Here is a 17,542-nt window from a genome sequence, read left to right on the forward strand (position 1 = left end):
AAAGACTTCACAAGGTGTTAGCAAGCAAAACAGTGCTAGCAGCTGTTCATCAGTGCATAAGTTAGAATACCCTTTAAAAGTTTCCACATAACCAAAGACTTGAACGTACTTTGAGATTATATGTGATAGAGTAACACAAAGTAGCACATTTACAAATAAAAATCTGTACAGTGTGACATGTGTTTGTTTTCAGAGCTCTTAATTCAGATACCCATAGATAAAATCCAAGGCGACCAACTAATAAATCAAGTTTATCTTATTGTAATTTAATCTCTGTTTAAATAAAGTTGTTCAGTGAAGGCCTGGAGAGTGTTAGTGAACAAACAGTAGAGAGAAAGGAACATACCAGACAGGTCAGGCATAAGTTTGCAGAGAAGCAGAGTTGGGTAATAAAACAATATTCTAAGCTCAATCTATCATAAGAGTAATGAGAAGGATATGTCCCATTTGCAAATCTGCTATGACTTGGTCATCCATCTAAACTGAAAGGCTAGGCAAGACTGTAAAGCAGCCAAAAGGGCCTTAGTTTCCCTGGAGAAGCTGCAGAAAGTTCAGAGGAAAGAACTGGTTGACAGCACAAGGATTAGCTATCCATTCCACAGACCTGTCCTTTACCAAAGAGCAGCAAATAAGAAAGAAAAATTGAAAGAAGCCATGTTTAGTTTTCAGTCCTCATGTAAAATTATCTGTGTGCCAGGTAACAATGCACCATGAACAAATCACAGTTAAATACAGCTGTGGCAGCTGTTAGGACGCTTTTCTACAGCAAAGAACAAGGAAACAGTTTGGAGTTGAAGTGAAGATGGATGGAGCTAAATATAGAATAATCCTGGAAGAAAACCTGTTAAGAGACAGCAAAAAAAAAAAAAATAATAAGTTGGACCACAGTGTTACCTTTCAACAACCCTAAACATACAACTAAAGGTATGATGGAATGGTTTAGCTTAGAGCTGCACAATACATCAAATCACAGTTTGAACTGCAATTTCAATATGTGTAATACTGCATGTAAAAAAAAACTTCTTGGATGCAATATTTAGTAGGCTGTGACATTTCAGGAGCATTGCAACAAAACTTTCACTTTCACTGCCTTTCATGCCCACACCTGACACAAATCTTAGCGGCCAAGATGCTCATGCCACAGTTCATGCCGGAGTGCTGGAGTCATAGAAAAAGAAAAGTGAGGAAAGTGCTGAGTGAATTGCAACTGATATCATCAACATAAAATTCAACAAGAACATTGTAATTTCATGTTATCGTCATCTTGTGAAGCACAAGTTTAAGCCCAAGCCTTAGCTATGTTTTAAAATGGCCTGGTCGAAGCCTAGAGCCTAAATCAAGTTGAGAATCTGTGGTAAAAAGTGAAAAATGCTGTTCGCAGATGTTCTCCATCCAAAGTGACTGAGCTTCAGATAATTTTGCAAACAGGAAGGGGCAAAGATTTTCACCTCTAGATATACAAAGCTAGTAGTGACATACTCGAAAAGACTTTATTTGACTGTAGGCTGTAATTGCAGCAAAAGGAAGTTTTACATAGTCAAATGTGTGACACAAATTTGGGATTTGTTATCTAAAAAAACTGCACTTTTAATAAAGAACAGCAAGCCAAATGCATATGTGCTTTGGTACATAATGCAAGCAATCAACTTCAGTATATATTAGCTAAAAACGTTCTTGATTTAATTGTAGCCTCACTTTTTAGGAAACCCCTAACCATAAATGTAAGTCATACATATTTATCTGGGTAAGGCATAGAAATATTGAGTGGAGGATGCCTTGGTAGCAATTATACTGATGCATTTAAATGAGCAGAGTGAATAGTTTTATTAGTTCAACAGAAATAGGAATAAGTAGAGGTTAAGATCATGGTAAAAAAAAAATAATGATTTCAGAGGGTTATGATCAACTAAATTAAAAGAAACACAAGTAAACTTTTTCAGCTTGACTTGATGGAGTTCATAGAAGAAATTTCACGCGTCGTTTTTATAAAAAAGAGGATATGGGCATTTAAAAGCAAAAAAAATCGTTCTTTCCTCTTCTCTGAAAATAATGTTATAATATACCACTCTGTGTGCTGTGGATAGCGCTTTGATGACTGTCCCTTTAAAAGAGCTGAGGATGAGTGTGTGTGTGATTGAATGTATTCACCCATTAGATTTTGTAGCTGTTATGCACTCACTCAGCTGTATGCATCACTAACAGCCAACAGTCTCCCGCTGCTAGCAGGCTTTTAGACTGAGAGAGGGGGACTTTACAGTTCTGCATTTTAATAGCGAACTTTCAATGGAGTGACGGGGGATGGGTGAGAAAGGGGAGGGTGGTGGTGAGGGATGGGGAGCCAAAGGAAAGAGGCATCAAAATATTTTCAGTGGAAAATGAAGAAATGACAAAATACCCACCCGGAGCGCGCGGAGCAGAGGGGGTTTCTGGAAAGGACTTCTTTTTGGCAAGAGCAGGGCTAATGTGTCAAAGGAACTCTGTAGGCATTTTGAGCGCTGACATGTCTAGAAGTGCGGGCCATTCAAAGGAGAGAGGAAAAGGTCCAAAAAGCCACATTGAACATCTTAATTACTTTCTGCTTTGGCAAAACATAACCCTGAAAAGGTTCATTTATGAGATATCAAGGCAAATCAGCTGCCCCCAGCGTGGCTGTTCGTGTGCCACTAAATGGAGCTAGGTTAAGCAATTATCATTTGATACGCGAAACCTGGGGAGGCATCAATGGAAGGCACTACTTCAAAGTCAGCAGCCTTCAACAGACTGGTCAGGCTAACCCGTCTCTGAAAGGGAATAAAAAGATGATTAATACAGAGGCTCATATTTTATTGGTGATGGAAAACTTTCATTAGCTGGCTGATGTCAACCAAGTTCATCCATCAACATCTTCATTCAATGTCGCGGTTCTTTCAGATGTAACAGAAAATCCTATTGAGATAAGGTTAAAAAATTTGGCATCTAAGGAATTCAATCAGTAACTGACTCTCACCAGCCCTAGAATGAAATATTTACCCGCTAAGCCCACACAGAACGCAACACCTAAAAAAACATGCGCCGCGGTAGGAGTTAGCAACCCGCAAGTCTTACAGCAACCAAAATGTGGGGGAAAAAAAAAAAAAAAAAAAAAGCTATCAGAATTTGAGATTCTGACAACGGCGGAGTTAAAAAGGCATATTTTGTCATAAATAATACATAAGAGTGCAACATTCAGCAAACTCCCCCAGCGAAAGGTCCCAAGAGAGACAGAGATGGGATGCTGTTTGTGAACTCGCGCTTTGCACACACTAAAGGAGGCTATAGCACGGCGCCACCGCAACTCAAGCTACATTCCCACATCCCAGCCCTATTCAGCGAGGACTAGTCCTCTTTAAAAATTCATTAATTTACAGCAAAAATAGATTAAAGCACCCAACTGTACAACCCTACAAAAATATAAAAAATAAAAAGTTTGGCTTGTGAATAGCATAAATAATGGAAGCCAGCATCCTAAACCTTGAGGCCCAGGCTTGCAGGGATAGCTCGGGTTTTGTTGCGCTTAATAATAGAGAGTAATTTACATTTTTTAGAAGTTTTTACAGCTTTTTGATGCTTGTTTGTAATTGCATTGTTTTACATGCAAATTGGCCAACAATTGTTACTCATTAAAACATGAAGCAGTAAGAGTGCAACGCGCTCTGCCTGTGCGGGACATCGAGTTCACAATGGAAGCTCTTGTCGTTGGCAGCGCAGTGGCTGAGTTCAATCCAAATAGCAGCCCTTTAAAGGTGATCATCCCCCCCCCCTATCTTATCTCTCACATCTTTCTTTTTGAAATCACAGCGACGCTTTTGCAAACTGAATCAAAGAGGATTTTGACAAGATAAAAGGATTTGCTGCATTAGAATTCAAATTATGTGTACTTTCCTGGGGACATGACAAAAATCACAGTGACTGGGAGCACTCAGGGAACTTAAAGGTACTTGAAAAGAGAGAACGCCTCCTCTAATGTGTCGTCAAATTCATCAGTTTAGAGCTCGGTGACACGGGAGTCTGTTATGTTGGGGAATTAGTGCCTTGCTAAAGTACTAATACCTCTAAAACTTTTGCACATTTTGTCATGTTTGAGCCACAAGACATAATATAACTGGTTGAGATTTTATGCGGTAGACCAACACAAAGAGGCTCGTAGTTGTGGGGAATGGGAGGAAAACGACACATAGTTTTCAGAATTGTAAATAAAAATTTGAACAGTGTGCATTTGTATTCTTCTAAATATTTCCTCCAGTTCAAAACACAGCTGTCTTGTTTTGTGTAAAAGAAAAAAAAATACTAATGCTGCACATGAGCGTAAACACTACCCTCACTGTGAAGGAGGCAGCATCATGCTGTTGGGATGCATCACCTCAGCAGTGAAACAAAAGTTGCTGAGATTGTATGGAAAGACGTACGGCGCTAAACACAGGGAAACAAATGATGTTCACCGTTTACCAGGACAAATTCTCAAAACACAGCAACAATTAATTTAGACCTGAGAATCTGTGGAAAAACTTGGATGCTCACAAACGCTCTCCATTCAGTCAGTTTGGCATCATCTGTACATTTTGTAATGTGGCATGCATTTGTATTTAGCTTAATAGAAAAACTGTGAATCAATTTCCTCCAATTTAACAATCATGTTCTACTGTCACATAAAATCTCACTGAAATAAATTGGCATTTTGTGGTTGTAATATGACAAAATGTGACCATGAATCCTATTGCAAGATCCTGAATATTGATTACATACAAGTAATTGCCCTGACATGAAGTTTCTACATTTAAAATTTCTCTTCACTGACATACTTGAAACAATGTTGACTTAGTCACCAATGCTATTTAGAGGCAGGTTGGAGGGGCTTCCAGCTGAAACTGCACCTCATCCCCACCTCGTGTAATAACCGCAACCCTACTATTTTCAAGCAGGGCAGTTAACCCACAGCATCTCTAACCAAGGTTTTTTTTTTTTTTTTTCGTGATGAGGACCAGACAGCTTCTTGTCAACAACAGACTTGTGGGTGTATGTGTTTGCTAAAAGCATGTTGTTCCTCATTTGGAGACTCGGCTCCTTTCAAGGCAAATCACATGACACTCACCGTATCATAGCATCAGTTAAAAAAGATAAAAGTTAGTGCTGCAGTTATAACGTGCTGAATTTTTTTCTGCACAGCATGTCAGAGATTACTTATGAGCCGTAAAAGAAAAAAAAAAAAGAAAGAAAGAAAAGCTCTGAATGATACACGCTAATGCAGCTCACGCTGAGTTTTTCAATAAAACAAACTCGGTGTGAACACCAAGCAGCCACCAGGGTGCAAGGATTGTGTTTCAATTCTATATGTCCTCAAGTGTAATTTATTTTTCGAGCATTTCAAAAGAGTAAATATGTATTAAAAACACGAGTCTATAACTTGTTCACAAATATAATCTGATCTGTAGAACTTAGCTTAGTGTCAGGATTCCTATATGTTTTCTTTTTTTTCCAAAATGTTTCTAGATGTGTATCTGTAGTTTTTATACCATTCCAGACATTTAAAGAAAATATTTACTTGGGAAATGTTAATGCAGTAGATAGATGTGTGTTACTAGAGTCATGAAACAAAATGAGGATGCAAATGGATACTGATCTGGCAACATGGTAAAAAGCTATTTCACTACATCAGGACCAATATTATATTGACTATTAATATTATAAGTTCCAAGCCTTTTTCTGACCATTTTTAAACTCGTATAAACAGAGTAAATTAAATATTTCAGTATTTGACTCACCAATCATTAAACAGAGCAGATCCAAAGAAAACAAAATTGTCCAAATCCGATCTCTATAATTTTTGCAGCCTCTTAAAAAATATATGTATGTTTCAGCAATTTGTATTGATATTGACTGATATAAAGTTCTTTGACACCAAGAAAGCAGAAAATAGCCCTTATTTGATTATTGAACGTATATTAAATATCTATAAATTTCTACAAAGTTACTTAAAAATTTAAGTAACTTAAGAGTGACACAGCAAATTAAAGATAAAAGTTGTAATTTAAATATCAACTAATGTAAAAACCACAAAATTTGTAGCATACTTGCACCAGTCAGCCAATAGACTAGTTTTCTCTGATATGTGAATATCCAGCAAAATCCTGAAAAGTCTGAATTACTTTCCTGCACACATGCATCAATTCCATGTACTACTTTGTATTCTTTTTTAGCTTAAAAATCAGATAAAGATTAAAGACATATCCTATGATGCATGAATAGGAAAAATTTTGCAATTCCTTCATTTTCTGTTGGATTAAACAGAAAATGTTTCTGTCTAATCCATGTGCTGCAAGTACAAAGAACTTGCAGTACATTTTTTTATGTTTCATATGTTAAAGGCCTTAGAAAAAAAAATTAAACCCACTGGTCAGACCTCAAAGAAGACCAGTAATCAGTGTTGACCAGCAAAAGCTTGAGCTGTACATCTCTAAGTTTTAGAAATTTTGCCTTCTAGAAAAAAAGTTGGGGGACGGTCGATATATTAAACTTAAAAGATTTTAATACTATGAATTTATCTAGGCCAGAAAAAGAATAATGGCAAATTCCTTACTCCTATGTAGTATTGGAAGGTGGGTTTAATATGTAAATCCACCATGTTTTAACTTTCAGTATAAAGAAGGAAACAACACTGAATGTGAAGCTGCACAAAAATAATACAGATCATTAAAATGCAGGGGGGAAAAGAAAAATCTGACAGAAGAGCTGCGTAAAAAAATAATTATCATTACCATTATATGGAGTTCATCTTTTTCTAAGAAGCTACAATGCTTAAGACTACCCAAATATAACCCCTCATTCAACTTTCAGAAAGTCATTACTTGAGTCACTTCTTTCTCCATTGCGTTTGCTAACATTGACAATAATTACAATGACCTTTCCAATGATAAAAACACAAATCACTAAACATAAAAAATAAAATAAAATTTTAAAAAAACACGCTGCAACGGTTCCTTCTCCTCGCGTTTCATGAGATTCTGCGTAACATTTTAATGAGGCATTTAGGAGGTCTATGAGTGATGTACTGAGAAGAGCCTACAATGGCAATCAGCAGTGAGTGTGGCAGCTGTTCAGCAATTAAAAAGCCAAATTGCCCTCAATCAACACCATTTACAAGCACAAGTAAATCTCCGAGCAAATAATGATGAGAGAAATCTGTTCAGACAGCTCTCATCTTGATAGGAATCAGAGATGCATCCAAATCAGAAGCAAAAAATAAAAAATAAAACACTGTCACAAACACACAGTAACATCTCATACTGTCTGTTTATTTTTAGGGAGCTGGACATAACTGACTGGCTGTCTGAACAGCAGCAAGAAGAAACATGGTGATATCTTAAAGTCCTTTACATTTCAGAGTTATAGGCTCATAATTGAAAAAGAGTTGTAATGTTTGTAATGTATGTGAATATTAACACTAAATGTTTGACTAAATTGCAGAACTTTTCTCTTCAACAACAGTAAATTTTGTATTGTTCACCTACATTCACCAAAAATGGGGCTGTAGATTTTTGATAGCAAAGAAGAAGCAACAAGCTGTAAAACCTCTAGATATTGAGAAGATGATCTCTTTTAGATAACTGTGACTATTTTTCTATTTTACCTATTTTCTGCCTTATTATCACTATTTATAGTTATCATATGTTAAACTCTGTATCATGTCGTTCTATGCTAAACTTAACAGGCATGACCCGCTAAGTTGTACCAAGGTGTACCGGGGTGTTAAAAAGTACAACCATCACAAAACTTTTTAACTACTCTGATAGTGGTTCAAGGTTTTTATAAAGAGTGTGTATAAATATATGCCCAAACATTTACTCTCACAAAGCACCACCTATTTCCGCAAAGCTCCTCCTTGAAGCTCCCACATATGCCTCGCCCACGCAGCTCCTTCAGCCTACCAGCAGGAATTAGCAAACACATGCTGGAACTGCACATCTGCCGAGTTTAGTGCAACATTTCTAACGGCTTAAAGGAAGAATGTTGCTGTGATGAAGACAGAGTGCCATCTTTATGGAGCTCCTTAAAGAGACAGAAGCCAATTTCAAAGTGTCAAATTATGAAGTCAAATTTTCTTTTAAGTTATATTTGAAGGTGACATAGTTACTTGATTGTACTATAAAAAGACACTATATGCCAGGAAAATATATATTCTCATCCTTTTAATGGGACGAGTAGAGCTCTCCCACTGACCAATGCTGCTCACTGCTCGTCAGCTGGCTAAAAAAAGAGCACAGCATGTTCCCTTTTACTTCCATGAAGTGTTTTGAAATATTTCTAAAGACAGACAATAATGGTGTAGGAACTAAAGGAGCCCCCACCTTTCACTCTTATTAAACTATTGCTATTTTTTGAAATGCAGTGAAAAAAACTACAAGCAGCATGTCTATTAAGTAGCTGACTGCAGGCTCTACCTGAGCAGATAGTCCGACTAATTAACCAGCTAGTATCAACTATTTATGCCTGTGTTAAATTATAAAAAGCAAAACAAAAGATAGAATAGAAAATCCTGAGCATCGGGCACTTGAAAACTAAATTTGAAAATTTAAATAAATGTTAAAATAATGTTCGATTATTAAAAGGATAAAATATTTCTACTGTTGTTAAAATAATGCTAGATTATTTTAATAACAGTAGAAATATTTTATCCTTTTTCATCTTTAAACAAAAAACAATTAAATAATGTTAGACATTAGATATGTTCCCAAATATTGTAATGCAGTGACACTTGTACATCTTTACTCAAGGGTTCATGCAGTGAGAATCCCACTGGCCAATGCTTGTGATTCAGTATATTTTGACAATAAATGTAGATGTGATATTATTTAACACAATTATTTTTCGGTTGAAGTAACTATGATGCAAATTGGACTTTTAACTTTTCAATAGTCTTCATTACAGTACTGAACTAAATACAGCAAACCTGGCAAGTTAACTGAAAATCTACATCACACATTCAAAATGCAAACTTACAAAGTTAAGTCATTCAAACAGCTGATATGGTTTCAGTTACTTTGTTGCATCTTTGCAGTAAGAAGAAAGATGTTGAGTCTTTATAGCATTTTCTGATTTTAATTTATGGTTTCATTTTGGAAAAGAAGTTTCTTTCTTTGTAGCTCTATAAGTCATACTATTAGGCATATCTGGACAAATGTTATACTGTTATTCTACAAAATTATCTAAGTTATAGTTGTTACACTGGAAAAAAAAAAACTTAGATTGCTGCACCACTTCCTGCCATAAGTTGTTAAAAATTCCTCCTAATATGTTTTCTATTTGATGATTCTTTACTCTCAGATGTTCTAGATCTTTTTGATGAACATACTAAACTTACACTGATTTTAAGTTACATGAAATCAGATCATTTGGGAATGTATTCAGGCACTAATCTGACTTAATATTATTGAACACAGAAAGCTTGTAATTTGACATGATGCATATAAGTACCTTAGAGTGAGGAAGGATTAATATTTAGAAAGATTCTAAAACTAATTTGCATATCTGAATGACACCTTACTATTTCTCCTTTTTTCGTTATGCAGACTTAAAATATAAAGTTAAGTCTCTTCCATGCATCTGGGCTGACTGGTTCGGCTGCCCTGCTGATTCTTTGGGACACATCACTGTGCAGCTTCGCTGAGTCTCTCCTCTGAGGCTGTCTCGCTTTCTGGTCTCGCTTTGAACGTCTCTACAGCTGTAGATACCCACTGCTCCAGACACATTTCACCGCTTGAAAAATCTGTGGCTACAACTTTGTTTTAACAGCATCTCTTCTGACGGCCTCATTGAGTCAATGTCACGAAGGTGAGATTCTGTTAAACTTGCAAAAGTTGGACTTATCAACAACAACAAGAAAGCAAGCAATAAACATATCCAGTACCTGCAGGCATGCATACTGTCACAGGCAGTCAACTTGTCACGGCCTGCCTTTAAAAGTAAAACCATTACCGCTTCACAATATGTCATTGCAAATCACATGCCTTCATGACTAACATCTAAAGATTCCAGAGCAGGCTACTTACCGTGAGGAATAAAACTGAACCGGCTTAGAGCTCTTATGATTTTTTTTTTTTTTTTTTTTACATATTCCAGACGCCGCAGATTGTACACTTGAAAATTCCCCCCTTCCGAAGACAAAAGCTCCAGCGGTATCTTTGTGCTGTCACTCGGGTTTGCAGGCTCGACGCTCCGGCTGGCGGAGTCAGACTGAACTGACCGGGCTGCTTGTGGTCATCCGACGCTCCTGACGGAAACACTGCGACCCGCTGTTGGCGTTTGAGCTCAGCGGCAGCAGCGGCGGCGGCAGAAGATCCCGGCTCTCTGAGCGCTCCGTGCTCCGCTGATAAGCCACCGGAACTACTTCCAACGCCAGCCGGAGCACATTGAAGATGAATTCATGCACCACAACAGGGGGAAATATGAATTCATATTCATTTAACTAGTTCCCAGCTCTAATATTAATGAGATTCTACAAGAATGTCAACTATTTTAAAATTCTTGTTTTTTGCATCATATATATTTATAAAAAGCCATATAATAAGGAGTATCACGTTTATTTAGTATATTTGTAGGTTATGACAATAATTTCAGCGACTTCGTTCCTTTAAAATGAAAAACTAAAGGAAACCCTGAAAGCATCCAGATTTAAAAGATACATAATTGCTCTAGACAAAGAAATATTATAATATTAATGTATTCATCGCACAGCAAAAGCAAGTTTGCCGTGTATAACTAAGTTACTCTGATACGTTGAGCTTGATGGTAAACTGCCAATCTATTGAGAAGGACTTGGATCTATTCTAGCCTAGTCCTTACTTCTAATTTGACCATTGAATCCAGGGAAGAGTCTGATATGAAGTAACAGCGCACCCAACTGGTGAGGACAATGTTGGAACTGACTTCCTCGTACCATTTCTAAAAGTCATAATTCCATTATAATATACAGTAAGTGCACTGAGTCTAATCTTTTTAGTGGGTTAACTTTCCGTGACACTCAGCACCAGTTGTAAATTCAACTTTTAGTTGACCCATTAAGGATGCCAGTGTTGTTTTAACTGTTTGTGCTCACCTTAAAACCTAAAATGTTAACTGATTGTGTTTGAAAGAAACATATTTAATTGTGTTCTATATGAAAAACTTTTGCCCAAAATGTGCCTGAACTTTTGCTTACCTCTACGGAAACACCTCTGATGTAATTTCTTACAGATTATTGGTGACAAACAAGCTGGCTGAGAAAACTAACTGTCTGAAATAGAAATACAAGCAATAGATTGGGTGGTGTTTGTGTTTAGTTCCTTGGAGATCAATTTTGATTTCTAACCATTTTGGGGCCAAAAACACTGACTTCTGTCTTTTGTGCATTTAATTGGAAGAAAGGCATCTATTGACCCATCTGACAATTGATAGCCTGGACATACTGTCTCAATAACTAACACGGACAGTGGTCAAATGATGACAGAAATTTGAAGTTTTATGTCATCAGCATAGGTATTGTTGCAGATGCTGCAGAACTCTCTTTATCAAGTCTAGGAGGATCATGGGTTAGACACAATTTTGACCCATCTTCTTATGAGTATTTCTGACACTATGTACACTGACTCATTAACTGTAGTGCAGGCATGTCCAAAGTCCGGCCCGGGGGCCAATCATGGCCCGCGGTCAGATTTCATACGGCCCGCAGCTTCAGTCTTATAATGTATTATTGCAGGCCGCCCTGCACTGTGAAAACAGAATAAATAATCATCAACTTGAAAACTGTAATTTCCTCCTTTCACCAAATTGGTGGCCAGTACCACTTTAATACTATCAGTCTGCCTTCGTTGCAGCGAAACCCCTCTCCACTCATTTCTGCCATGGCCACTGCAAAGAAAACAAGTTAACAGTGCGGGCCGCCGCTTTCAAGAGAGATGGGCATATTTACAATACTTCTTCACTTGAAAATCAAGGCAATTGTGCTTGTGTAATTTGTGAGACGGTTGCCTTGTTTAAGGATTTCAACGTCAAAAGAGACACTACCAGGACTAAACATGCTAACGCGTAAACAAGCTAACAGGAGAATGCCGTGCTGAAAACTGAAGCAGCTCCAAGCTGCACTGGCATCACAACAGCAATTCTTCACGCGGGCCCTGAGTCAAAAGAAAATTAATCCACCCAAGCAAGCTACGAAGGGCCATGTTAATAGCTAAACATGGCAAACCTTTTACTGAAGATACTTTTATCAAGGACTGTGTTATGAAATGGTGGAGACCATTTGGCCTGAGAAGAAGCAAGAATTTTGCGAATGTCTGCCCTGGCACAGTAACAGTGTGGCACTGAGAGTTGAGGACATGAAATTGAGTATTTTGAACAGGTTAACATCTGTCAACTATCAACAGGTAAGAAGCCAAAAGAACATTATGCACTTGGATTTATGGCACTATTATTTTTATTAAAACTCTGAGTAAGATTTGGTTATTACTGTTGACTTTTATGAACCTGTAGATGTGACACAAACTATTACTTTCTGAAAGATCTTGTAAATGACACGAGCAAATTCACTTGTTTTAAGATTTAATAATAACAGACAACTTTGCATTACTTATAACTCCTGTTTTAAATGTTCTTGAGGACAAAGATATTTTTTAAACTCATGTTAATTTAAGGTATTTCATTACAGTTTGTTTCAATGTTATCTGACTCTCCAGATATGAAAGAATTGCAGAATCTTGTGTTTTTAGAGTTGTTCTCATCTGCCTGAGTGGCTTATATTTGGTTTTTTTTTGTCATTTGAAAGATAAGATAATTGTGACAATTGAAAATAGTTTTATAACAGAGTGTATTTGCATGAAACTTTTGTAGTTACAAAAGTGTCCGAACCACAACTATTGGCCCCCGGGCATCTTCAACTTGATCAAATCTGGCCCTCTTTGCAAAAGTTTGACACCCCTGCCGATGTAGTGTGTGATGGTCAGATGGGTGACACAAGACCTTTAAGTTGCACGCTATCAGCATCGAGGTTGTTTACCTGTTTTTATTTGTGTGTCTTTATTTTTTCAGTTTACAAAAAAATAAACTCCAGTATACACAAACAATGACAGAAATACACACAGTCCATCACAATTAGAAGTTGGTTCCTCATGTTTCCTAAATATCAGGTATAATTCAAGAAAGCCACCGAAGAGACTGTAATACTGCAAACTGAAAAAACTAACTGATTTTGATTCGAAATCACAAGGTCGTAAATAGCCAAATCACTCAGTTTCAGCTATTGACTATGCAAACCTTCCTGATAAGCCTTAGGTTTTTAAATATCAGGATGGAAGTCGAGCTCTAGGATTGTCTGAACCACAAGATACTACAGATGTGTGTGGAATAAATACAGAAAACCTCTCTCAAAAAATACAGGAGTTTATTAACTACAAGAATTCAACCTTGCAGTTAGACCCTTCAATCAACAAACTCAATAAGCTAGTGAGGGAAAAACATAATGATGAAACTACAAGTAGAGGTAAAAACAGTAAAATTATTTTTAAATATAGACAAAAATAGAACCAGTGCCACAGTTCAGTCTAAATTGTGTATATTTAGAAACAAGATTTATTTTATAAGGAATTCAAAGTGTGATGGTTTAGCTCAATTAGAAATCAATAACCTTAGCAGTCAGAGTTAGTTGTTGATGGCAACATTTTGAAACCTGTAATTCCAATGTTCGTTCTGCATAAATCTGAAAAAAAAGAACCAAGGTTTATTGTTTTTACCAGGCATAGTTACTGGATGCACAACAGTAACCTGAATTTTGTGGATACTCAGCTCTTAGGAAATGGAGCAGCCTTCCTCCACCCACAAAGGCAGAATTCAAGATGAGCACGCTTCATCCTCTCCAATGTAGCAGCGCTACAGAAAAGAGTTTTAAAGGTTCCCATGACAGTCACAGAGTTTCCGTCCTGAAACATCTCTTCCTGCTGCTGGGAATAATGTGGTTTAGGTCAATGTATTGTTGAATCAATTGATATTGCAACTTCCTGTATTTAATCCTTCAGCTGGAGTTGAAGGACTGAATCATCTGTTTTGCCAAAGAAATTTATGATAACATTTTTGAATGATACTTGATGAAATTAACTACAATCTGTAACTTTATGGCAAGCTGGAATAACGCTAAGTTGGACATCAAGTAACATATTTATTTAGAGCATGTTTCGAAAACAAATAACTCCAAAGGCGATTTTCTCTCTCAATTTCTCACACACACATAGTTTGTGCACTAATTTAGTACACTAATACTCTGCAGACTGATGTTATGATGTATCTATGAAGTTTGACTGAAAAAATCAAGTCTTGTAATTATTTCCTATATAGGTTTAGCATGTCCACACTTTTGGTTACACTTTCCCCAGACACTATTTAGTGAAGATGTGTCTCTAATCATTTTTAAAAATATTTTTATTAGTGTTAATTCTAATTGTTTTGTAACTGTTCTTACAAAACAGTTTCTTTCTTGCAATATTTTTTTATAATAATGAGAATTATTTTTATTTTTCCTCACATTGCACAACATTTTTTATTGTTAATTCCACATACCATTTATTAATCCAGTGTTTTTCTGACTGCATCACAGTTTAGGTTTAGGCTATCCGCCCTGCCTTCACTCATACACACTCACACACACCTGCCCTCCTCCCTACATGAAACATCCCTCTCAGTTAACATTTTTGGTCACTTTTTACTAGGCTGACAGGAGTTAATCTGACCTCTTCATCCTCCAGTGAATCCCGCTGAATAGCTAACTCTCCCACCTTTTCTGGCCCTGAACCTGCTGCAGCAATCGACGTTTGCGTGACAAATGTATGAGTAAGTTTGGCAGATTTTTCTGCGTCCACTTAGAGGCTTTTCAGCCTGGCAGATGTTCTCCCATGAAGTTGCCCAGCAATCAAGCGGTGTCCATTACCTATTATTTTCTTTGAAACAGGTGTGCTCACAAAATCCATGTCTCTCTGAAACTCTCCACAAGTTGTCCCTGGCTCTTGGACAACTCTTTTGGTACCTTTCACTCTTCTGTTAAAATCCAACATGGAGGACCTGTCATGATATTATGTTTCTGGTGCAATGATGTTTTATTCACGTTCAGATTTTGGCCCCAACAGGGGCCCTGAAGGCTCACAGGAACCTTCAGGGGTTTAGTTTTTTTTTTTTTTTGTAACTAATGCTACCACTATATTTCACAACAATAAGTTTGCATGAGTCTTAAGAGTGTTTATTGGATTTGAGATGTTCCTTGAATGTCAACTTAGTAATGAGAGACCTTTTTGTAGGCCATCCATTAGGCCTGAACCAGCTGACTTTAATTTGCACTAAGTGGTAGGACCACTTCATAATTACTAATATATTTCAGCTGCTATTGTGACATTTTATGTCTTTTTGCGTCTCAATTTCTCTATGTGTTCAATGTATTTTCTCTGTCATTCCATCTTTTTGTGCGTCACTTAATTTTAAGACCTCCACTGTTTGATTTCTTAACATGCATGGACTACGTGGATTGTTACTGACATCTGGTGGCAATTTTGTGTCAATGGCACCTTCAGAAATAATGTCTCTAAATAAGCAGTTTATGATGTGTTTGATAGTTTTTATCTACTCTGTGCTTGCTTTCCAACAGAAAATTGAGGACTGTTCGTTAAAACCAAATAATATTTTTTGAACTAGTCATAGCCTCACCCACCTTGACAAAAAAACTTCAGCTTCATGTGAAAATGTAACCTTACAATGCAGACAGCAACATGTTTCACTGTGTGTAGGGTGTTCTTTTAGTGATTTGCAGTGCTGTTTTTGTGCCATACAAAATCCGTGGAAGTCAGAGATAGAATTATTTGAAGCTTGGTTTTATTGTCCTTAATACATTTTCCAACAAGATTTTTCTTTTAAGACTGGATATTTTCTTTGGGAGAAAATAACTGTGTTTTAACCCTACTCCAAACATGTAAAGTCAATTGTCATCGAATGTAGAACACAACCAGTAACTCCTTTAATGCCTGTCTCGACATCTTGACAACTTGTTTGCCCAGATTTAGTCTTGTCTTATTGCAATTGCCTATGTTATGCATTTACAATTGCATAGCATTTGTCACTGCACTGCAGGGCATGCATTTGTGAGCAATGCAATGAGATGTATTGCTCTTCTGTGGAGTTTTTATGACTACTACCTTTAAAGTCCTGGGTTCATATTCCCCCTGGGCATTTCTGCTTGAGTCTTAGTGTATTGAAAACCTTTTGATAATTTGTTTCATCTCTACAAACAGCAGCTTTAGGCCGAAGATTCAAATGTTACGAATAAATCAAACTAGAACAGCTGAGCTTTTTTCATTGATGGCAGGTCTAAAGTGAACAGAACAAATATTGAATGCTGAGCTCAGTCAGATGGTGACTCAACAAAGCTCTACTATAATGCAGTGCACACCACTGCAACAAGGCTTTTGCAGCATTTGCATCTCATGCACCTTTTCCCCCCAAACAGATTTATTTGCTTTTCAGTATCATTATTCACAAGGTCAAATTGAAAGAGTTTTTCAGTTATTTATCATGGTCTGATAAATAACCCTGGTATTTAATCCAGGGTATGTTTATATTTGAGAGTCACTGTAAGAAAGAGGAAAAGTGTGGTAGCCTTCTTTCATCCAGCTGACAAAAAGCTATTTCATATTTCTGTGACCATGTTGCCAACGCTTTTGTAAATCCATGCAAGTGATTATATACAATTCTTTATTTTTTCCTACATTTTCAGCTGCTTATATCATGATGATCAGAATGTATAATATGGGATTTTGTTATATAGTCTCAACCACAACATTTAAGCATAGGTTTGTCATATAAGTCTTTACATACAAAAATGTATGTAATACACATACATTTTGACATATGAGCAAGATGTCATACATCAAAACATAGTTTCCATTAGACTTTTTATTTATCTAAAACTGAGATTTTCCAATGTCAAAATATGTGAAGCATAGAGAGCAGAGAGACAGAGAAAGAGAGAATGTAATTTATCGATCTGCCACTAGAGGTCCCTGTAGGCATGGGAAGTGGACTATATGTGTTCACAAGTAATGAAACTTGTAGTAAATAACTCCGTTAAAAAATCTCACATTTATTTTCAAATTAAAAGTAGATTAATATATAGATCGCTAACACCACCAAACACTTCTTCGACAAAATATTATAGGCTATTTCCATTTGTTTGTTCATATTATTTTACTTTTAAACCACGTTAACCAATTCTGGGAGCAATGTTGGGACAATAGAGCTGATTTCTGATGTGTATTGGAAATATAGAAACACTTCTTTGTGGGCATTTTTTTACAACGTCATCTAACGTGTCATTTTGTAGCGCAAAGCTGGTTAACAGCTGCACGAACCACGTCAGCATCAAGCGAGCTGACACGATTCCTGAAAGATGAGCTGTACTTCCACCAGCTGTTAGCGAACATTTCCTCACAATTGTCTATGTTCTGAATCTGATAAAACAAGGGGG

The 17,542-nt window shown here is 36.8% G+C and overlaps 1 protein-coding gene across 1 annotated transcript in view; it reads right to left on the bottom strand.

The window, feature by feature from the left end:
* LOC116725673 (forkhead box protein J3-like) overlaps positions 1-10,434 on the bottom strand; it is a 76,720-nt gene extending 66,286 nt beyond the window's left edge. Inside the window, exon 1 of the mRNA XM_032571891.1 lies at positions 10,062-10,434. The gene's annotated coding sequence lies outside the window, so the exon portion shown is untranslated. The remainder of the gene's footprint in view (positions 1-10,061) is intronic.
* Positions 10,435-17,542: the final 7,108 nt, after the last annotated feature.

The sequence above is a fragment of the Xiphophorus hellerii genome, chromosome 1, assembly GCF_003331165.1.
Source record: "Xiphophorus hellerii strain 12219 chromosome 1, Xiphophorus_hellerii-4.1, whole genome shotgun sequence".
NCBI lineage: Eukaryota > Metazoa > Chordata > Actinopteri > Cyprinodontiformes > Poeciliidae > Xiphophorus > Xiphophorus hellerii.